Source organism: Triticum aestivum, chromosome 1A (assembly GCF_018294505.1).
Source record: "Triticum aestivum cultivar Chinese Spring chromosome 1A, IWGSC CS RefSeq v2.1, whole genome shotgun sequence".
Taxonomy (NCBI): Eukaryota; Viridiplantae; Streptophyta; class Magnoliopsida; order Poales; family Poaceae; genus Triticum; species Triticum aestivum.
This window is the reverse complement of record NC_057794.1, coordinates 440647805-440671977: the sequence shown is the minus strand read 5'-3', so window position 1 is coordinate 440671977 and position 24173 is coordinate 440647805.

Here is a 24173-nt window from a genome sequence, read left to right as displayed (position 1 = left end):
TTCCAACTCCGGGATGCTTGCACCAGTCCATAAATGGATCGCTGGAGCTTGCATACTTTCTTAGCTCCCTTTGGATCGACAAAACCTATCGGCTGCATCATATACAACTCTTCTTCCAGAAATCCATTCAGGAATGCAGTTTTGACATCCATCTGCCAAATTTCATATTCATAAAATGCGGCAATTGCTAACATGATTCGGACAGACTTAAGCATCGCTACGGGTGAGAAGGTCTCATCGTAGTCAATCCCTTGAACTTGTCGAAAACCTTTTGCGACAAGTCGAGCTTTGTAGACAGTAACATTACCATCAGCGTCAGTCTTCTTCTTGAAGATCCATTTATTTTCAATTGTTTGTCGATCATTGGGCAAGTCAACCAAAGTCCACACTTCGTTCTCATACATGGATCCTGTCGTGGTTTTGTCACGGCAGATGTCCTAGAGAAAGGACTTAGTTGTGGAGCCATCGCCACGGGTTAGCTTGAAGGGGTTAAAGCGGACACAAGGATGCAAGAGAGTTTATACTAGTTCGGCCCCTTCAATTAAGGTAAAAGCCTACATCTAGTTGTGATGGAATTGATGGGTGTTTCGATGACTAGGGAGCAAATAAGCTTCGCCTATGTCTCGAGTTGTTGTCTATCTCTGAACCGCCGCCGGGTCGTCCCCTTATATACATGGGTGACGCCCGTTGGTTTACAGAGTCTCGATACTGGCTCATAGATGCGTCCGGTTCGGTCTCCACTATTCCTAACTTATAACACAAGTTACATACCGATGCCGGTTTATAGCTATAGGCCTTAAACCGATTATGGGCCTTTAGCCCTCATCTACCTTCATGGGCTTTTATCATACTCAACTACTGATGAAGTTAACCCAGCTTGTCCTGGCCGGTTTACGCCCAGTAGTAATATCCCCAACATTAGGCCCCAAATTGATTTGAACAGGTTCATGTCAATCCTTAGCAAAAATCTTCATCTTCAACATCTTCTTGTATTTTGTTGAACCGCCGTGATGTCATCTTCTCTGCTCGCGGTAGACCGGTGTGACGTCACTGGTTATAAAGAACCTTATCCTGTTAACAAGTCTGCGACAATTAAGGCCGCAGCTTCGTTTCCAAACTCGCGGCTCCTTGATTCTCGCGCCTGACATATCCTTTTCTTTATAAATAGGACTGAAATGTCATTTCCTTTATCTTTTGCTCTGACCCCTTCTGCTTCATCTTCCTCGCGTTGCCCAGCTTCGGAGCTCCGGCGCCACCGTCGACCTCTGCATCAATCTTGGCCGCTGCATCAACCTGAGCACACCAGAGCATCGCGGCGACCTTCCGCTTCTTCCTCAGCTCCGGTAAATCTTCTTTCCTTTCCCCCGTAGTTCTGTTCTAGGGTTTCCTCGTTCGTCGAAGTTCATCGAGACTCTAGCGCTCTTCTTCTTTTGTTTCTTCTTTAGCCCATGAATAAAACTTCAAACCTGATGTATTCCCCGTAATGGCTTATCTTCTATTACCAAAACAAACCTTTATGCGCATAAAACATTGATCTGGTCCCTTATGAATTTCTTTGAGATAAACCTTTTAGGTCTAAATCCTTTTATTTTCCTGTCTTACGGTAGATCCAAAATTTCACTGCGACCTTATGAAATCTGTTTTTACCTTCCTTAGTCATTCTTGCCTTAGAGCTGTATCCTCTTTACCACATAGGCGGTTCACCTTTGAAAAAGCAATCTATCATATATCATTAGTCCCCTTGTTGAACCGCCGTGATGTTGTTGCTTCATAAACTCCGGTTTAGATATATCTGCTTCTGGTTTAACATTGCACATATCAATGTACTTTGTAGATTTCATCATGGCCAAGCAAGTGTATGAGTGCAATTGGGTCCCTTCTCGCGTCACAGAGGATCAACTGAACGATTTAGTCCTGATTAGCGCCTTGGGCAGCAAAGACACTGTCCATTGGAGGGCTCCTAGCAAAGAATGCCCCCCACACCTCGAGAAGGAGAGGTTGTTGTTTTCATAGACCACTTAGCCCGGGGTTTTAAACCGCCTGGTTCTAAATTCTACCGGGATGTTCTAGCTGATTTCCAACTCCATCCGCAAGACACTGGCCCCAACTCTGTTACAAATATGTGCCACTTCCAAGTGGTCTGTGATGTGTTCTTTCAAGAGGAGCCCACAGTGGAATTATTCAGAGATCTTTTCCATCTAAACCGCCGTACTGAGTTTACTGATGGCTCTAATACAGAGTTGGGTGGCATGGCGATTCAAAAAAGGAAAGAGGTCACATACCCTCACGCCAAGCTACATAGTCACCCCAAGGAGTGGAATCAGACATGGTTCTACTGCAATGACACCTCCCCTGCTGGTGAGAATCCCTTGCCTGGCTTTCGTCCGGAGCGGCTAGGCAATACCCATCCTTTTCCTCAACGATTGAGTGCCCAGGAGAGAAGCAAATATGCTCCTCAGCTGTCAAAGCTCAGAGCCTTTATGGCCAACGGTTTAACAGGGGTTGACCTTGCTCGCTGTTGGATATCATGGAGCATACTGCCCCTTAGTCAGCGCTCCGGTTTGATGTGCGAATATACTGATAGTGTGGATGACCCACTGCGACATTCAAGACTCCAACTCTCCAGTGAAGAAATCATAGAAGCTGTGCGTAAGATACTGAATGAACCGGAGCACATATGCGCTAGAACCAGCCTACTTCCCTTCTGTGCCACCAACAAACTGCCAGTTGTAAGACTTTGATTTTTCTCTTTGCTGAATCTGTTATTGATATGTCTGGTCATTGTTTTTAATATCAGTGTCTGCATAATCAGGGCGATGATCCGTTTTGGAGCAAAAAGCTGCCCCAGGAGAAACCAGAGAAAACAGATAAACCGGAAAGAGCAACCCGGCAAAAAACTAAAGCTGTGAAGAAGACTGCCCACCGGAAAAGAACCACTGCATCTTCTAATCCGGCCCCTGATGACGAGGTGGATAATCCGGACTTTGAGGTAGAGCTTGACTCACTTGGTTTATTTTTCATGCATCTTATTGATGATGATATTTGTCAGGATGATGCTGAAGCCAGCCATGCGAATGTTGTAGAGCTAATTATTCTCTCTTCCGATTCATAAACATTGCCTTCACAAAAAATCCGTCAGGCAAACCAGAAAGTTAAATTTTCTCATCCTCTTGCTTATTTGGATCCTAAACTTCTTATGAAGACTCAACAACACGAAGCTCGCTGCACCACTCGGCACAGCGGCCAGGTAGTTACCTCAGCCGGTTTACTGAACAGTCCGGTTCGGAAACGTCATTCCGAGGTCTCTAATTCGCTTGCCAGTGCTTGTCCTAAAGCAGGATGCTTGAGTCAACCTCTTAATCTGTCTGACTCCGATTATCAAGTTATTTCCCACTCATCTTCTGGCGAGTCGTCGGCTACTCAGCTCCCACCGCTCAAAACGGTGCTTGGGTAAGCTATATTTATTGTGATGTTTGCAGTATATTGCCTTAGAACATATGCTGTATTTAATTTTGTTATTCTTCTCAGGGCCAAACCTAGGCCGAGCAAGAAGGCCCGCCTGGATAAAGCGGCCGAAGAAGATGTCATTCTTGAACCAGGCACCACACCCAATCTTGAAGTGGCTATTCCTGAGGATATTCCCAATGATCCACCACAGCCAGATGATGATCTTACTGCTGAGGAAAGACCTACTGATACCTCAGGTCCTATCCATCAGCCCACAGGTTCCCTCCGGGTTGAAAGCTCCACTGGTCCCGCAAAACCTACTAACAAGCCAACAGCTCCAGTGCAAACCGGCGGTACCAATGATGATGAAGTTGTCATTACTAGCACTGGCCATACTGAGCCAAGCAATCATGTCGCTTTATCCAAACATTCTGCCAAGGAAGAATTAGCTGCTTTTGGCAAAGGCAATTGGAATGCTGATCTGACGGCTTACGCTGCTCTGAACACCCAAGATATCCATTCCGGCTATCTGAACCAGCTGTATACCAGCCGTGACTATGAAGCCGGTCTGGTTAACATGATGAAGGATAAATATGAGGTAACTTCCATATGCTCCTTCCTGCTTGTATGCTTTCATTCTTGCTGACTCTCCTAGCCCCTAAGGGCCGATTTGAAATATTCTTTCAAACCGGGACTTAATAATATGAATCTTGATGCTTTGAAATTTGCTGATGTAGTCCCCAAGGGCCGGTTCAACTTAGCGTAGTTAAACCGGTACTTTAAGTAATTGAAACTGCCGCATCAGAATACATATGATCAAATAGCCATTAGCCCCCAAGTGCCAAGTTGAATACTTGTATTGAGCTTGGGACTTTGTAAACAATTGAAAGATGAAGATCGAATATGCATTAGCCCCCAAGTGCTAAGCGCATAACTTGTTATGTGGTTGGTACTTGAATCCTTCTACCGATTTGTTGAAACATATATCTGTATGCCTGCAGGCGAAGCTGAAGGCGAAAGAAAGCCAAGTCATCGATCTGCAAGAAAACCTGAAAACCCAACAGGCTGAAACCTCCAAGGCAAAAGAGGAATTGGCCAGTGCCTTAAGCGCCATGGAACAACTTAAGGAGAACTTCAAGAAGAAACAGGCGGATTGGGCCACTGAAAAATCCGCTTTGATCAAACGAGCAGAGGATGCCGAGGCTGCACTGAAACCAGTGACGGATGAACTGACCAGCATAAAGCGGCACGTTCATGCCATGACCACTGCTAACTTTGGTAAGCTAGCTTGCCTTCTGAATTGGTTCTGCCTTCTTACAGAGTTGCCGGTTTATTAACCTTTTATGGTATTTCAGGGACACGCATTGGTCACTTGGGGTCAGATGTGCGGAAGAAATTGAAAGCCGCCTATACCTTGGTTGAACAATTGTATACTGGTGCCCAGCGGATCATCTGTACCGCCTCTCATAACAAACCGGCGCCCACTTTGATTCAAGATACTTTGATGAAACTGTCAGTGCTTCCTGCCCGGGTTGAAGAGCTAAAGAAATCTGCTGCTCGAACCGGTGCAATCAATGCTTTAATCCGGGCAAAAGCCTGGGTGCCGGATTTTGATCCTATTGAAGCGGCTCAGGGTTATCCCAGTTTGAAGGAAGACGGGTCAGAATTTGGTGAAGCGGATCTGCGAGCCATAAACCGGGAGGTACGTCCGCTAGCTTGTCAACTGGCTGAGGAAGCAGATTTGTCTCATTATCAAGCCCAATATGACGGCCAGAACAAGCGAATAGCTGCACCAATCCATGAATCGGAAAACCTGATGCCTCCAATCCATAAGCATACTTACGCTCCCGATATTGACCCATCTTCGCTAATTCATGACGAAGCTGTTTTTCAAGCATTGATGGGAATCGACTGGACAACTGTGCATTTCCAGCCACTGGGTAGAGAAACGAAAGCTGAAGCGGCGCAGGATGACCCACAACCATCAGGCCAGGTTGGTGGCCAAGCTTAAACCGGAAGCCAATTTTAAAACTGTCTCTCCTTTGTGAAAAACAATTATGTTATTATGGGCACTATATTGCCTTGTAATAGGCTAGCTGATACCTTTGATGTTGATATGCCTTTGTGCATAACTTGTTCTTCCTGTGGTAATGATCTTTCCAAAATACTTTCTGCCACCGTTGAGTGTGAAGTTGGCTTGGCCAACCTTGAAGCGGAGTTTTTGCAAACCCACACTGTTGGAGGAAATAACAACTCCTGTATATGTATATGACACTGGTTACCATGTAAACCGTGTCGGGTTATAATGAACACTGTGTTACTCCATAAGAGGATGTTAACAACAAGGATCAAACCGGACAAATAGTCTTCGGATTGACGTGAACTGTGTTCCGTCAATTGATTGGTTAAAAAACTTTGTCGGTTTAAAGAACACAATAAAAACAAAAAAACCCTTCAAAGAAAAGTATGAAGCAAAAGTAACGACAAAAACGTTTGCCAAAAAAGATTTATTCAAGCTGATCAAATGGCGTAACCATGGCCAAACACGACCAAGCTCCCATTAGGTGTAACTATGGTTCTAGTTAGCCAGGTCCCCAAGTGATTCTTGTGGCATTTATGCCGACCAAATGGCGTGGTCATGGTTCGGGTTCGACCAAGCCCCCAAGTGATTCTGTGGCCTTAGGCCGATCAAGAGGCATGACTGGTTCAGACATGACCAAGTCCCCAAGTGATCTGGTGGCTTTCGCCTATCAAGAGGCATGGTATTGGTTCAGACACGACCAATCCTCCAAGTGATATAACACGATGCTTTTAGCAAAGCGAACTCAAGGGGTAAACCGGAGGCCGCTTTAGAGCAACTCCGTGTAACCTCACATGATGTAAAAGAACAGATACCCCGCTTTAGCTGAGGTTCCGGTTTATTATACTTAATCATAATATATACATTGTGTGTACATAAGTATAACCAATGGCTCAGGTATAGTAAGGCCGAAGATGAGCTATATTCCACGGCTTGTTAGTCTCCTCCTCTGATGTACGTGAGTCCTTATGCTCTCGAATATCGATCAGATAGTACGACCCGTTGTGCAGATTCTTGCTGACCACGAAAGGCCCCTCCCAAGGTGGGGATAGCTTATGCATATCAGTCTGATCTTGGGTGAGCCGAAGCACCAAATCTCCTTCCTGGAAGGCTCTGGTTCTGACTCGGCGACTGTGATAACGACGAAGATCCTGCTGGTAAATCACCGACCGGGCGGCTGCGATGTCACGCTCTTCATCCAACCGGTCCAAAGCATCTTGCCATACTATCTCATTGTCCGCTTCAACATAAGCCGTGACACGAGGCGAGTCATGACGGATATCGCTAGGGAGAACCACCTCCGCTCCATAAACCATGAAGAACGGTGTGTATCCTATTGATCTGTTGGGTGTTGTATTGATGCTCCATAACACAGATGGTAATTCTTCTACCCAACAACCCGGCGTTCTCTGCAAAGGAACCATGAGCCGGGGCTTGATGCCTCTCAAGATCTCTTGATTAGCTCTTTCTGCTTGACCATTGGACTGTGGATGTGCCACTGATGAAACGTCGAGCCGGATGTGCTCCCGTTCGCAGAACTCCTTCATAGCACCTTTGGACAAATTGGTACCATTATCTGTGATAATACTGTGTGGAAAGCCGAACCAGAAAATCACCTTTTTGATGAACTGAACCGCCGTGCCCGCATCACACTTGCTAACAGGTTCTGCCTCCACCCACTTTGTAAACTTGTCCACCGCCACCAGGAGGTGGGTCTTTTTATCTTTGGACCTTTTGAAAGGCCCAACCATATCCAGCCCCCAAGTCACAAATGGCCAAGTAATTGGAATCATCCTCAATTCTTGAGCCGGTACATGAGCACGTCTTGAAAACCTTTGGCAACCATCACATCGTCTGACCAGATCCTTCGCATCAGCATGAGCAGTTAACCAATAGAAACCATGGCAAAACGCTTTAGCCACCAGAGACTTTGAACCGGCGTGGTGACCACAATCTCCTTCGTGGATCTCACGCAAAATTTCACGGCCTTCTTCAGGAGACACGCAACGTTGAAAAGCTCCTGATACACTGCAATGATGCAACTCACCGTTGATGACAGCCATGGACTTGGATCGCCGGATTATCTGCCGGGCCAGAATCTCATCTTCTGGCAACTTGCCCTGGTTCTTGTACGCCAGGTAAGGAAGTGTCCAATCCGGAATAACATGAAGAACTGCCACCAATTGAGCCTCCGGATCAAGAATGGCCAAATCCTCTTCACCAGGGATCTTCACAGACGGGTTGTGCAGCACATCCAGAAAAACATTGGGTGGGACCGGTTTGCGCTGAGAGCCCAGCCGGCTTAAAGTGTCCGCCGCTTCATTTTTCCGCCGGTCCACCTGATAGCCTCTGAAATAACCTACAACAATATCCACCTCACGACGATATGCTGCCATGAGTGGGTCCTTGGAGTCCCAAGTGCCAGACACTTGCTGAGCCACAAGGTCCGAATCACCGAAGCACTTAACTCGACTTAGATTCATCTCCTTAGCCATCCGAAGACCATGGAGCAAGGCTTCATACTCAGCTGCATTGTTAGTACAAGGGAACATTAAACGGAGAACATAACAAAACTTATCACCTCGTGGGGAAGTTAATACGACTCCAGCCCCCGAGCCTTCCAACTGCCTGGATCTGTCAAAATGGATGGTCCAATACGTATGATCCGGCTTTTCTTCAGGTGCTTGCATTTCCGTCCAATCATTGATGAAATCAACAAGTGCTTGAGACTTAATCGCTGTCCGAGGCACATATTTCAAACCATACGGCCCCAGCTCTATAGCCCACTTTGCAATCCGGCCAGTTGCTTCCCGGTTCTGGATGATATCTCCCAAAGGAGCAGAACTGACCACCGTAATTGGGTGCCCTTGGAAGTATTGCTTAAGCTTCCGGCTTGCCATAAAAACTCCGTACACCAGCTTCTGCCAGTGCGGATACCTTTGCTTGGACTCAATGAGTACCTCGCTGATATAATAGACCGGACATTGAACCGGATGCTCCTTACCTGCCTCCTTTCGTTCCACCACAATAGCCACACTGACCGCACAAGCATTAGCAACAACATATAGCAGTAACGGCCCCTTGTCAATGGGAGCAGCGAGCACAGGCGGATTGGCCAATTGCCGCTTTAAGTCCTCAAATGCTTCATCAACAGCACAATTCCAGACGAACTGATCCGTCTTCTTCAACATCTGATACAAAGGGATCGCCTTCTCACCAAGGCAGCTGATAAACCGACTTAACGTGGCAATCCGGCGTGCCAAGCGTTGAACATCATTGATACACTTCGGTTTAGCCAGGGAGGTGATGGCTGTGATCTTCTCCGGATTAGCCTCAATTCCCCTGTTGGACACTAGAAAACCCAATAATTTGCCCGCCGGTACACCAAAGACACACTTGTCCTTAGGTTATGAAAGGTTTCCTTCAAATCATCAACCAGAGTCTCCTTCTCCCTGGATTTAACCACGATATCATCCACGTAAGCATGTAGATTACGGCCAATCTGCTTGTAAAGACAATTTTGTACACACCGTTGATAAGTTGCCTGGGCACTTTTGAGTCCAAAGGGCATAGACACATAGCAAAAGGCTCCAAAGGGAGTTATGAATGTCGTCTTCTCCTGGTTCTTAACTGCCATTTTGATCTGATGATAGCTAGAGTATGCATCCAAAAAACTTAAACGCTCACAACCCGCCATAGCATCAATGATTTGATCAATACGGGGGAGGGCAAAAGGATCTGCTGGACAAGCCTTATTAAGATCTGTGTAATCCACACACATACGCCAGGTGCCGTTTTTCTTAAGGACTAGCACCAGATTGGCAAGCCACTCAGGGTGAAAAAATTCAACAATAAAACCAGCTGCTAAGAGCCTGGCTACCTCTTCTCCAATCGCCTTGCGTCTTTCTTCATTAAACCGGCGGAGGAACTGTTTCACCGGTTTGTATTTAGGATCCACATTAAGTGTGTGCTCAGCGAGTTGCCTCGGTACACCGGGCATGTCAGAGGGCTTCCATGCAAAAATGTCCCGATTCTCACGGATGAACTCGATGAGCGCACTTTCCTATTTCGGATCCAAGTTGGCACTAATGCTGAACTGCTTGGACGAATCGCCAGGTACGAAGTCAACAAGCTTAGTTTCTGCTGCCAATTTGAACTTCAGGGCCGGATCATGCTCCGTAGTTGGCTTCTTCAACGGAGTCATGTCCGCCGGATCAACATTGTCTTTATAGTACTTCAACTCCTCAGTGGCACAAACCGACTCTGCATAAGCCGCATCTCCTTCCTCGCATTCCAAAGCGATTTTGCGGCTTCCGTGAACCGTTATTGTCCCCTTGTGACCCGGCATCTTGAGCTGCAAATACACATAACAGGGCCGAGCCATAAACTTGGCATATGCCGGACGCCCAAACAGGGCATGATATGGACTTTGGATTTTCACCACTTCAAACGTTAATGTCTCCGACCTGGAATCATGATCATCCCCAAAGGCCACTTCAAGAGCTATCTTACCAACGGGATATGCTGATCTGCCAGGCACTACACCGTGGAATACTGTATTGGATGGTTTGAGATTCTTATCTATTAGTCCCATACGACGGAAGGTCTCGTAGTATAGGATGTTAATGCTGCTCCCTCCATCCATGAGCACCTTGGTGAACTTATAACCTCCCACCTGAGGCGCCACCACCAGAGCCAACTGACCGGGTTATCAACCTGGAGTGGGTGATCCTCTCTGCTCCATATGATTGGATGTTCAGACCAACATAGATAACGGGGTGTGGCCGGTTCAATAGAGTTGACTGCCCGCCTTTGAACCTTCCGGTCTCGCTTGTCCAGGCTAGTGGTAAAGACATGATACTGCCCATTACTCAACTGCTTTGGGTTGCTTTGGTAACCTGACTGTTGCTGCTGTTGGTTGTAACCACCCTGGTTGTTCTGACTATTTTGACCATTATGTCCGCCCGGATTACCATTAAATCCTGAACCGGAACTTCCTCCACCGTAACCCGTCTCGGACCCTGAGCCACCGCCAGATCCGTGATCATACTGGAAATTATTAGAATTCTTGAACTCCTGCATAATAAAGCAATCCTTCCAAAGGTGGTTTGCTGGCTCCTCCTTCGTCCCATGTCTTGGACAGGGCTGGCTTAGCAGATAGTTCAGGCGGTTTGGGTTGGGGTTGGGCGCTCCACTATGATTTTTCGGCCTACCCTTGCGCCGTTGGCCATTGTCCTGTACGTTGGTATTAGCCACAAAATCCATGTTGCCATCCGCTTTACGCTTGCCTCCTCCGCCATTGCCTACCCAGTGATGCTGCTGACCTTTGGAGCTGCTGTTCTTCTTCCCCTTCCCTGTCTTGTCATCATTAGATTCGGGATCCTTGGTACTATCAGAATCAGCATATTTTACCAAAGCGGCCATGAGGGTCCCCATGTCGGTGCAATGACGCTTCATCCGTCCCAATTTCAACTTCAGGGGCCCAAACCGGCAGTTGCCTTCTAGGGTTAGTACTGCGGTGTCAGCGTTGATGCGGTTTGAGGAGTGCAACACTTGTGAAACCCGGCGTACCCAATGAGTCGTTGACTCTCCTTCCTCCTGGACGCATGCAACTAAGTCCACTATCGACATAGGTTGTTTACAGGTATCCTTGAAATTGTTGATAAACCGGGCTCGTAATTGGGCCCATGAACTGATAGAATTAGCAGGCAAGCTTTTTAACCAAGTACGGGCCGTTCCTTCAAGCATCATGGTGAAGTATTTCGCACAGGCCGTGTCATCCACATCAAGCATCTCCATGGCCATCTCATAGCTCTCTACCCATGTCTCTGGTGGTTGATCCGCCGTATAATTTGGTACCTTGCGTGGGCCTTTGAAATCCTTGGGCAGGCGCACGTTGCGTAAAGCGGGGACAAGGCAAGGCACCCCCAAAGAACTAGAAGTAACACCAGGTTCGATCGAAATGGTTGGACGAACCGGCGTGAGCTGCCGAGCCTGATGTTGTGCGGCTAACTCGGCCTCCCTACGCGCTCGGGCCCGGTTCACCACTTCCTGAGCATCATCAGCACCACCCGTCGGGTTGTTACCACGGGGTGCTCCACGTTGTTCATTACTCGATACTGCTGGTTCATCCATATGTCTTCTATAGCTCCGGCTTGGACGGGGGGTCGAGTGGATCCGGTCGCGGCTGTACGAGTACGCCTCCTGTTGGGCCAAAGCTGTCCTCAGAAGTTCCTTGACCCGTCGCGTCTCTACTGCCTGCGGCAAGTCACCTTCAATTGGAATGGCCTCCAGTCATGCAGCAGCGGCAACAAGATTGTCCATTGGGTTGGAGTAGTGACCCAGAGGTGTTAAAGCATCCTGAGGTATAACGATGTTTTGATGAGGCGGGTCCATCTGACGGGGCTGAACCGGTGCACCGGTCCCAGGGCTTCTGCCCGGTTCCTCTCCAGCGGATTACTGGCTCTTGGTCCTGGAGTGTTGAAAAGGTCTCTAGCCTCGAAAACCAGAGGTAAGCGGGACCGGTGCTTCCTCCTCATGACTTCATGCGACGCGCTCTGATCCAACATAAGCCTGTAGGCCTGTGCGTCTAAAGCGGCCCACTCTGCGGCCATCCTGGTGTCCTCAGCCACCAGATCCGTTTTGGCCTGGGTGATTTGTTCCTTTACCTTTGCAATCTCCGTGTTGTGAGCGTCCTGATCTGGCGGATTAACTTCTGCCATAAGCACAGCCAACGCATCAAATAGTTCTGATAGAACCTGAGCCGGTGGGCGCACAGGGCCTCCCGCCCCGGCAACCGTTGCCGCTGCTGAACCGGAGATCGTTGTCGCGGCTGTCGAAGAGTGAAGCGCTGCTTGTATTCCTGTCATGAATATTCCAACCCGGTTAGGCAGATCATAGGGGTCCGGAATACTGTCGCCATCGGAACAGCTCTCAATCCGGCCATCTTGTAGCTGATAAAGAGATTCGGTTTCTCCGGTCGAAGATTCATCACCGGAACAAACGGCAGTCGCCCCGTGAAGCTCCGATCCATCCTCATAACTCCCTCCATGGATCATTCCCACGAAGGCACGCTTCATGGCCGGTTTAACCCGGGCAGATCGCGCACGCTGAGCTGTCTCGACGAGGTTGGTGCAGATGTCCGGCTCAGGGCCCGGTTCACCGATCTTGCCAATGAAAACGTGAATGATACCAAAGGGGACCCGGTACCCGTACTCAATTGAGCCGGCCTCGGAGCCCCAGCCTGCGTCGTCGATGTAGAGTTTGCCGTGAGGACTCTTAGTCATCCGGCCTACAGCGTAGCCCTCGAGTCCTTTAAAGCGGCCCTCCAAGGACCGGAAACCATCGTGCGATAGCCCCACGGTGGGCGCCAACTGTCGTGGTTTTATCACGGCAGATGTCCTAGAGAAAGGACTTAGTCGTGGAGCCATCGCCACGGGTTAGCTTGAAGGGGTTAAAGCAGACACAAGGACGCAAGAGAGTTTATACTAGTTCGGCCCCTTCAATGAAGGTAAAAGCCTACGTCTAGTTGTGATGGAATTGATGGGTGTTTCGATGACTAGGGAGCAAATAAGCTTCGCCTATGTCTCGAGTTGTTGTCTGTCTCTGAACCACCGCCGGGTCGTCCCCTTATATACATGGGTGACGCCCGTCGGTTTACAGAGTCCCGATACCGGCTCATAGATGCGTCTGGTTTGGTCTCCACTATTCCTAACTTATAACACAAGTTACATATCGACGCTGGTTTATAGCTATAGGCCTTAAACCGATTATGGGCCTTTAGCCCTCATCTGCCCTCATGGGCTTTTATCATACTCAACTACTGATGAAGTTAACCCGGTCTGTCCTGGCCGGTTTACGCCTAGTAGTAATATCCCCAACAGATCCCATCTCAGATTTCATGGCTTCAAGCCATTTTGCGGAATCTGGGCTCACCATTGCTTCTTCATAGTTCATAGGTTCATCATGATCTAGTAGCATGACTTCCAGAACAGGATTACCGTACCACTCTGGTGCGGATCTTACTCTGGTTGATCTACGAGGTTCAGTAGTAACTTGTTCTGAAGTTTCATGATCATCATCATTAGCTTCCTCACTAATTGGTGTAGGTGTCACAGAAACCGGTTTCTGTGATGTACTACTTTCCAATAAGGGAGCAGGTACAGTTACCTCATCAAGTTCTACTTTCCTCCCACTCACTTCTTTCGAGAGAAACTCCTTCTCTAGAAAGGATCCATTCTTAGCAACAAATGTCTTGCCTTCGGATCTGTGATAGAAGGTGTACCCAACAGTCTCCTTCGGGTATCCTATGAAGACATATTTATCCGATTTGGGTTCGAGCTTATCAGGTTGAAGCTTTTTCACATAAGCATCGCAGCCCCAAACTTTTAGAAACGACAACTTTGGTTTCTTGCCAAACCATAGTTCATAAGGCGTCATCTCAACGGATTTTGATGGTGCCCTATTTAACGTGAATGCGGCCATCTCTAAAGCATAACCCCAAAACTATAGCGGTAAATCTGTAAGAGACATCATAGATTGCACCATATCAAGTAAAGTACGATTACGACGTTCGGACACACCATTACGCTGTGGTGTTCCGGGTGGCGTGAGTTGCGAAACTATTCCGCATTGTTTCAAATGTAAACCAAACTCGTAACTCAAATATTCTCCTCCATGATCAGATCGTAGAAACTTTATTTTCTTGTTACGATGATTTTCAACTTCACTAGGAAATTCTTTGAACTTTTCAAATGTTTCAGACTTATGCTTCATTAAGTAGATATACCCATATCTGCTTAAATCATCTGTGAAGGTGAGAAAATAATGATATCCGCCACGAGCTTCAACATTCATTAGACCACATACATCTGTATGTATGATTTCCAACAAATCTGTTACTCTCTCCATAGTACCAGAGAATGGAGTTTTAGTCATCTTGCCCATGAGGCACGGTTCGCAAGTACCAAGTGATTCATAATCAAGTGGTTCCAAAAGTCCATCAGTATGGAGTTTCTTCATGCCCTTTACACCGATATGACCTAAACGGCAGTGCCACAAATAAGTTGCACTATCATTATCAACTATGCATCTTTTGGCTTCAACATTATGAATATGTGTATCACTACTATCGAGTTTCATCAAAAATAGACCACTCTTCAAGGGTGCATGACCATAAAAGATATTACTCATATAAATAGAACACCCATTATTCTCTGATTTAAATGAATAACCGTCTCGCATCAAACAAGATCCAGATATAATGTTCGTGTTTAACGCTGGCACCAAATAACAATTATTTAGGTCTAATACTAATCCCGATGGTAGATGTAGAGGTAGCGTGCCGACCGCGATCACATCGACTTTGGAACCATTTCCCACGCGCATCATCACCTCGTCCTTCGCCAGTGTTCGCTTAATCCGTAGTCCCTGTTTCGAGTTGCAGATATTAGCAACAGAACCAGTATCAAATACCCAGGTGCTACTGCGAGCTCTAGTAAGGTACACATCAATAACATGTATATCACATATACCTTTGTTCACCTTGCCATCCTTCTTATCCGCCAAATACTTGGGGCAGTTCCGCTTCCAGTGACCAGTCTACTTGCAGTAGAAGCACTCAGTTTCAGGCTTAGGTCCAGACTTGGGTTTCTTCTCCTGAGCAGCAACTTGCTTGTTGTTCTTCTTGAATTTCCCCTTCTTCTTCCCCTTGCCCTTTTTCTTGAAACTAGTGGTCTTGTTGACCATCAACACTTGATGCTCCTTCTTGATTTCTACCTTCGCGGCTTTTAGCATTGCGAAGAGCTCGGGAATTATCTTATCCATCCCTTGCATATTATAGTTCATCACGAAGCTCTTGTAGCTAGGTGGAAGTGATTGGAGAATTCTGTCAATGACGCAATCATCCGGAAGATTAACTCCCAGTTGAATCAAGTGATTATTATACCCAGACATTTTGAGTATATGCTCACTGACAGAACTGTTCTCCTCCATCTTGTAGCTATAGAACTTATTGGAGACTTCATATCTCTCAATCCGGGCATTTGCTTGAAATATTTAGCTTCAACTCCTGGAACATCTCATATGCTCCATGACGTTCAAAACGTCGTTGAAGACCCGGTTCTAAGCCGTAAAGCATGGCACATTGAACTATCGAGTAGTCATCAGCTTTGCTCTGCCAGACGTTCTTAACATCGTCAGTTGCATCAGCAGCAGGCCTGACACCCAGCGGTGCTTCCAGGACGTAATTCTTCTGTGCAACAATGAGCATAATCCTCAAGTTACGGACCCAGTCCGTATAATTGCTACCATCATCTTTCAACTTTGCTTTCTCAAGGAACGCATTAGAATTCAATGGAACAACAACACGGGCCATCTATCTACAATCAAACATGAACAAGCAAGATACTATCAGGTACTAAGTTCATGATAAATTTAAGTTCAATTAATCATATTACTTAAGAACTCCCACTTAGAAAGGCATCCCTCTAATCTTCTAAGTGATCACGTGATCCAAATCAACTAAACCATAACCGATCATCACGTGAAATGGAGTAGTTTTCAATGGTGAACATCACTATGTTGATCATATCTACTATATGATTCACGCTCGACCTTTCGGTCTCAGTGTTCCGAGGCCATATCTGCATATGCTAGGCTCGTCAAGTTTAACCTGAGTATTCTGCGTGTGCAAAACTGGCTTGCACCCGTTATAGATGGACGTAGAGCTTATCACACCTGATCATCACGTGGTGTCTGGGCACGACGAACTTTGGCAACGGTGCATACACAGGGAGAACACTTTTATCTTGAAATTTAGTGAGAGATCATCTTATAATGCTACCGTCAATCAAAGCAAGATAAGATGCATAAAAGATAAACATCACATGCAATCAATATAAGTGATATGATATGGCCATCATCATCTTGTGCTTGTGATCTCCATCTCCGAAGCATCACCATCGTAGCATCGTTGTCGTCTCGCCAATCTTATGCGTCTACGACTATCGCTACCGCTTAGTGATAAAGTAAAGCATTACAGGGCGATTGCATTGCATACAATAAAGCGACAACCATATGGCTCCTGCCAGTTGCCGATAACTTGGTTACAAAACATGATCATCTCATACAATAAAATTTAGCATCATGCCTTGACCATATCACATCACAACATGCCCTGCAAAAACAAGTTAGACGTCCTCTACTTTGTTTGTTGCAAGTTTTATGTGGCTGCTACGGGCTTAGCAAGAACCAATCTTACCTACGCATCAAAAACCACAATGATAGTTTGTCAAGTTGGTGTTGTTTTAACCTTCGCAAGGACCGGGCATAGCCACACTCGGTTCAACTAAAGTTGGAGAAACTGACACCCGCCAGCCACCTGTGTGCAAAGCACGTCGGTAGAACCAGTCTCGTGTAAGCGTATGCGTAATGTCGGTCCGGGCCGCTTCATCCAACAATACCGTCGAACCAAAGTATGACATGCTGGTAAGCAGTATGACTTATATCGCCCACAACTCACTTGTGTTCTACTCGTGCATATAACATCAACACATAAAACCTATGGTCGGATGCCACTGTTGGGGAACACAGTAATTCCAAAAAAATTCCTACGCACACGCAAGATCATGGTGATGCACATTAACGAGAGGGGAGAGTGTTGTCTACGTACCCTCGTAGACTGGAAGCGGAAGCGTTATAACAACGCGGTTGATGTAGTCGTACGTCTTCACGGCCCGACCGATCAAGCACTGAAACTACCACACCTCCGAGTTTTTGCACACGTTCAGCTCGATGACGATCCCTCGACTCCGATCCAGCAAAGTGTCAGGGTTGACTTCCGTCAGCACGACGGCGTGGTGACGATCTTGATGTTCTACCATCGCAGGGCTTCGCCTAAGCACCGCTACAATATGATCGAGGATTATGGTGGAGGGTGGCACCGCACACAACTAAGAGATCAATGATCAATTGTTGTGTATCTGGGGTGCCCCCTTTCCCCCGTATATAAAGGAGTGGAGGAGGGGGCCGGCCAAGGAGGGTGGCGCGCCCAAGGGGGGGAGTCCAACTCCCACCGGGAGTAGGACTCCCCTTTTTCCTATTAGGAGTAGGAGAGGGAAGGAAGAGGAAGGAGGGAGTAAGGAAAAGGGGGTCGGCCCCCCTCCCAATTCGGATTGGGCTTGCCGGGGGGGGCGCTCCCCCTCCCTTGCTCCTTTCCCCTCCTTTCCACTAAGGCCCAATAAGGCCCATATACCTCCCGGGGGGTTCCGATAACCTCCCAGTGATCCGACATTGTCCCAATCTCACCCGGAACCTTTCCGGTGTCCAAATATAGTCGTCCAATATATCAATCTTTATGTCTCGACCATTTCGAGACTCCTCGTCAAGTCCGTGATCACATCCGGGACTCCGAACAACCTTTGGTACATCAAAATATATAAACTCATAATGAAACTGCCATCGTAACGTTAAGCGTGCGGACCCTACGGGTTCGAGAACAATGTAGACATGACCGAGACACGTCTTCGGTCAATAACCAATAGCGGAACCTGGATGCTCATATAGGCTCCTACATGTTCTACGAAGATCTTTATCGGTCAGACCACATAACAATATACATTGTTCCCTTTGTCATCGGTATGTTACTTGCCCGAGATTCGATCATCGGTATCTCAATACCTAGTTCAATCTCGTTACCGGCAAGTCTCTTTACTCGTTCCGTAATATATCATCTTGCAACTAACTTATTAGTTGCATTTCTTGTAAGGCTTAAGTGATGTGCATTACCGAGAGGGCCCAGAGATACCTCTCCGACAATCGGAGCGACAAATCCTAATCTCGAAATACGCCAACCCAACATGTACCTTTGGAGACACCTGTAGAGCACCTTTATAATCACCCAGTTACGTTGTGATGTTTGGTAGCAACAAAGTGTTCCTCCGGTAAATGGGAGTTGCATAATCTCATAGTCATAGGAACATGTATAAGTCATGAAGAAAGCAATAGCAACATACTAAACGATTGGGTGCTAAGCTAATGGAATGGGTCATGTCAATCACATAATTCTCCTAATGATGTGATCCTGTTAATCAAATGACAACTCATGTCTATGGTTAGGAAACATAACCATCTTTGATTAACGAGCTAGTCAAGTAGAGGCATACTAGTGACACTTTGTTTGTCTATGTATTCACACAAGTATTAAGTTTCCGGTTAATACAATTCTAGCATGAATAATAAACATTTATCATGATATAAGGAAATAAATAATAACTTTATTATTGCCTCTAGGGCATATTTCCTTCAGCTCTAAAAGATATAAGTGAAGTACTAGAGCAAAAAACTATATAACTCAAAAGATATAAGTGAAGCACATAGAGTATTCTAATAATTTCCGAATCATGTGTGTCTCTCTCAAAAGGTGTGTACAGCAAGGATGATTGTGGTCAACTATAAAGAAAATACTCAAATCATACAAGACGCTCCAAGAAAAACACATATCATGTGGTGAATAAAAATATAGCTCCAAGTAAAGTTACCGATGGAAGTAGACGAAAGAGAGGATTCCTTCCGGGGCATCCCCAAGATTTGGCTTTTAGGTGTCCTTAGATTATCTTGGGGTGCCATGGGCATCCCCAAGCTTAGGCTCTTGCCACTCCTTGTTCCATAATCCATCAAATCTTTCACCCAAAACTTGAAAACATCACAACACAAAACTTAAAGAAGAAAATCTCGTGAGCTCCGTTAGCGAAAGAAAACAAAACACCACTTCAAGGTACTGTAATGAACTTATTATTTATTTATATTGGCGTTAAACCTACTGTATTCCAACTTCTCTATGGTTTATAAACTATTTTACTAGCCATAGATTCATTAAAATAACCAAACAACACACGAAAAACAGAATCTGTCAAAAACAGAACAGTCGGTAGTAATCTGTAGCTAACGCAAGATATGGAACCCCAAAAATTATAAAATAAATTGCTGGACGTGAGGAATTTATCTATTAATCATTTTCAAAAAGAATTAACTAAATAGAACTTTCCAAATAAAAATGGCAGCAATTCTCGTGAGCGCTAAAGTTTCTGTTTTTTACAGCAGGATTAAAAAGACTTTCCCAAGTCTTCCCAACGGTTCTTCTTGGCACAAACACTAATTAAACACAAAAAACACAACCAAAACAGAGGCTAGATAAATTAATTATTATTAAGAAGGAGTAAAAAGCAAGGAATAAAAATAAAATTGTGTTGCCTCCCAACAAGCGCTATCGTTTAACGCCCCTAGTTAGGCATAAATAGCAAGGATAGATCTAGGTATTGCCATCTTTGTCTTTCAATTTTTTAGCGGAATCAAGCTTGAATCCGGGAGGTTCTTTACGTTTCCCTTCATATTCGGAAAATTTTAGATCTAAATAATCCAACCGCTTGTTGCAAAGGGTAATCAACATATTCATGCGGTGAATATTTCCGCTAACACTTTTAAGAGGTTAAAGAGACTTTTGTACAATCTTAGTTACTTCGCAATTTTTTTCAAAAACTTGCGTCTCTTCCTGGGTATTTTGTGGCCCCTTTCTTTGAGTTAGTGTTACCACTACCCCCTCTATGATTTCATGCGCAACACTGGGATCAATTTCAATAAAATTTCCTTTGGCAACACAATCCAAGAGTTGTCTATGGGACATATCTAGTCCAACGTAAAAAATGCGAAGCAAAATTCTAAAACTCACCTCTAAGGTGCAATTACGATAAGATTCCATCATCCTATACCAAGCATCTTTTAAATTTTCTCCTTGTCTTTTTTTAAAGTGAAGAACTTCATACTCAGGGTTAGGGGACAAAGGAACAGATAGGGGACTAGCCATAACGACAAGCAAGTGAAAAAGAGGCGAACGAAAAAGAGGGGCGAATAAAACGGCAAGGGTGAACTGCGGGAGAAAAAAATGAGAGGCAAATGACAAATAATTTAATGCGGGAGATAAGGGTTTGTGATGGGTACTTGGTGTGTTGACTTTTGCGTAGACCTCCCAGGCAACGGCGCCAGAAATCCTTCTTGCTACCTCTTGAGCACTTGCGTTGGTTTTCCCTTGAAGAGGAAATGGCAATGCAGCAAAGTATCGTAAGTATTTCCCTCAGTTTTTGAGAACCAAGGTATCAATCTAGTAGGAGGCCACGCACGAATCCCTTGCACCTACACAAACAAATAAATCCTCGCAACCAACGCGATAAGGGGTTGTCAATCCCTACATGGTCACTTACGAGAGTGAGATCTGATAGATATGATAAGATAATATTTTTGGTATTTTTATGATAAAGATGCAAAGTAAAATAAAAGGCAATAAAAATAACTAAGTGTTGGAAGATTAATATGATGGAAAATAGACCCGGGGGCCATAGGTTTCACTAGTGGCTTCTCTCAAGAGCATAAGTATTCACGGTGGGTAAACAAATTACTGTTGAGCAATTGATAGAATTGAGCATAGTTATGAGAATATCTAGGTATGATTATGTATATATGCATCACGTCTGAGATAAGTAGACCGACTCCTGCCTGCATCTACTACTATTACTCCACACATCGACCGCTATCCAGCATGCATCTAGAGTATTAAGTTCAAGAGAACAGAGTAACACTTTAAGAAAGATGACATGATGTAGAGCGATAAACTCATGCAATATGATATAAACCCCATCTTGCTATCCTCGATGGCAACAATACAATACGTGCCTGGCTGCCCCTACTGTCACTGGGACAGGACACCGCAAGATTGAACCCAAAGCTAAGCACTTCTCCCATTGCAAGAAAGATCAATCTAGTAGGCCAAACCAAACTGATAATTTGAAGAGACTTGATTTGAAGAGACTTGCAAAGATAACCAATCATACATAAAAGAATTCAGAGAAGATTCCAAAATTGTTCATAGATAAACTTGATCATAAACCCACAACTCATCGGTCTCAACAAACACACCGCAAAAGAAGATTACATCGAATAGATCTCCACAAGAGAGGGGGAGAACTTTGTATTGAGATCCAAAAAGAGAGAAGAAGCCATCTAGCTAGTAACTATGGACCCGAAGGTCTAAAGTAAACTACTCACACTTCATCGGAGAGGCTATGGTGTTGATGTAGAAGCCCTTTGTGATCGATGCCCCCTCAGGCGGAGCTCCGGAAAAGGCCCCAAGATGGGATCTCGTGGATACAGAAAGTTACGGCGGTGGAATTAGGGTTTTGGCTCCGTATCTGGTAGTTTGGGGGTACGTAGGTATATATAGGAGGAAGGAGTACGTCGGTGGAGCAACAGGGGGGCCACGAGGGTGGAGGGCGCGCCCAGGGGGTAGGCGCGCCCCCTACCTCGTGGCCTCCTGGTTGATGTCTTGATGTAGGTTCCAAGTCCTCTAGTTCATGTTCATTCCGAAAATCATGTTCCTGAAGGGTTCATTCCGTTTGGACTCCGTTTGATATTCTTTTTTTGTGAAACCCTAAAATAGGCAAAAACAGCAATTCTCGGCTGGGCCTACGGTTAATAGGTTAGTCCCAAAATAATATAAAAGTGTATAATAAAGCCCAATAATGTCCAAAACAGAATATAATATAGCATGGAACAATCAAAAATTATAGATACGTTGGAGACGTATCAGGTACTTGGTAGGCTTGATGTATATCTCTCCGGCAACGGCGCCATTCATTCTTCCTACTACTTCTTAAGCTTGCGTTGGTTTTTTCCTTGAAGAGGAAAGGGTGATGCAGCAAAGTAGAGACAAGGATTTCCCTTAGTTAGAGAACCAAGGTATCAATCCAGTAGGAGGTACAAGCAAGTCTCTAATCTATGCACCTGCACAAACAATCAAACACTTGCACCCAACGCGATAAACGGGTTGCCAATCCCTTCACGATCAATTGCGAAGGTGAGATCTGATAGAGATAGGTATAGAAGATTGCTAAAACGTAAAACTAAATAAAAGTAAATAAATTGCAGCAAGGTATTTTTGGGTTTTTTGGTTTATAGCTAGATCTGAAAATATATGATGGAAAATAGACCCGTGGGCCATAGGTTTCACTAGAGGCTTCTCTCTTGAAGGAAAATAATATGGTGGGTGAACAAATTACTGTCAAGCAATTGATAGAAAAGCGCAAAGTTATGACGATATCCAAGGCAATGATTATGCATATAGGCATCACGCCCGTGTCAAGTAGACCGACTCCTGCCTGTATCTACTACTATTACTCCACACATTGACCGCTATCCAGCATGCATCTAGAGTATTAAGTTCATAAAGAATGGAGTAACACCTTAAGTAAGATGACATGATGTAGAGCGATAAACTCAAGCAATATGATGAAAACCCCATCTTTTCATCCTTGATGGAAACAATACAATACGTGTCTCACTACCCCTACATTGACACTGGGTGAAATCACGCAAGATTGAACCCAAAACTAAGCACCTCTCCCATTGCAAGAAATACCAATCTAGCTGGCAAAACCAAACCGATAATTCGAAGAGAAATACAAAGATATCAAATCATGCATATAATAATTCAGAGGAGACTCAACTAATATTCATAGATAATCTGATCATAAATCCACAATTCATCGGATCTCGACAAACACACCACAAAATAAGATTTCATCGGATAGAACTCCAAGAACATCGAGGAGAACATGGTATTGAAGAACATAGAGAGAGAAGAAGCCATCTGGCTACTAGCTATGGACCCGTAGGTCTGAGGTAAACTACTCACGCTTCATCAGAAGGGCAATAGGGTTGATGTAGATTCCCTCCATGATCGAATCCCCCTCCGGCAGATCGCCAGAAAAGGCCCCAAGATGGGATCTCATGGGAACAGAAGGTTGCGGCGGCGGAAAAATATTTTCGTGGATGCTTCTATTGATAATGGAATATTTGAGGATTTACAGAGCTGAGAGGGAGGTCGGTGGACTTCTGAGGGCCCCACAAGCCATGGGCGCACGGGGGCGCCCCTATGGCTTGTCATCACCTCGTGGGTCTTCTAACTTCCTCTCCAGGTCTCGTAGGTGTCTTCTGGCCCAAGAAAAATCATCGTAAAGTTTTATTCCGTTTGGACTCCGTTTGATATTCCTTTTCCGCGAAACTCAAAAATAAGGAAAAAACAGAAACTGGCACTGGGCTCTAGGTTAATTAGTTAGTCCCAGAAATAATATAAAATAGCATATTAATGCATATAAAACATCCAAAATAGATAATATAGTAGCATGGAACAATAAAAAATTATAGATACGTTGGAAACGTATCAAGTACCTGCACCGGAGATGGATCGGTGGAAGACGGCGGCGGCGGCCTCTAAGAGTGCGTCAGACCGGTGTGTGACCCAGTCCCAACATTGTGGCTTTGGCTGGAGCATCCAGCTTTAGATGTTAGGCCTTGGTGTAATGTATGTTTGCTATTGGGCTCAGACATTCGACACCCCTTCATCAAGGGGATATGAGTAGAGACATGTGTTGCCAAGATGATGGCTTCAAGCTTACTGATGTATTGCTTTGTAAGGTCTTTGTGAATAATTATTAAAATAGTTGCATGCATCGCCCGGATGTAGAGACCGGGGGTATATCCTCCTTTTCTAAAAAATATGCCAACTAATGAAATGTAGTATGTGCCAACGGAAAAAATA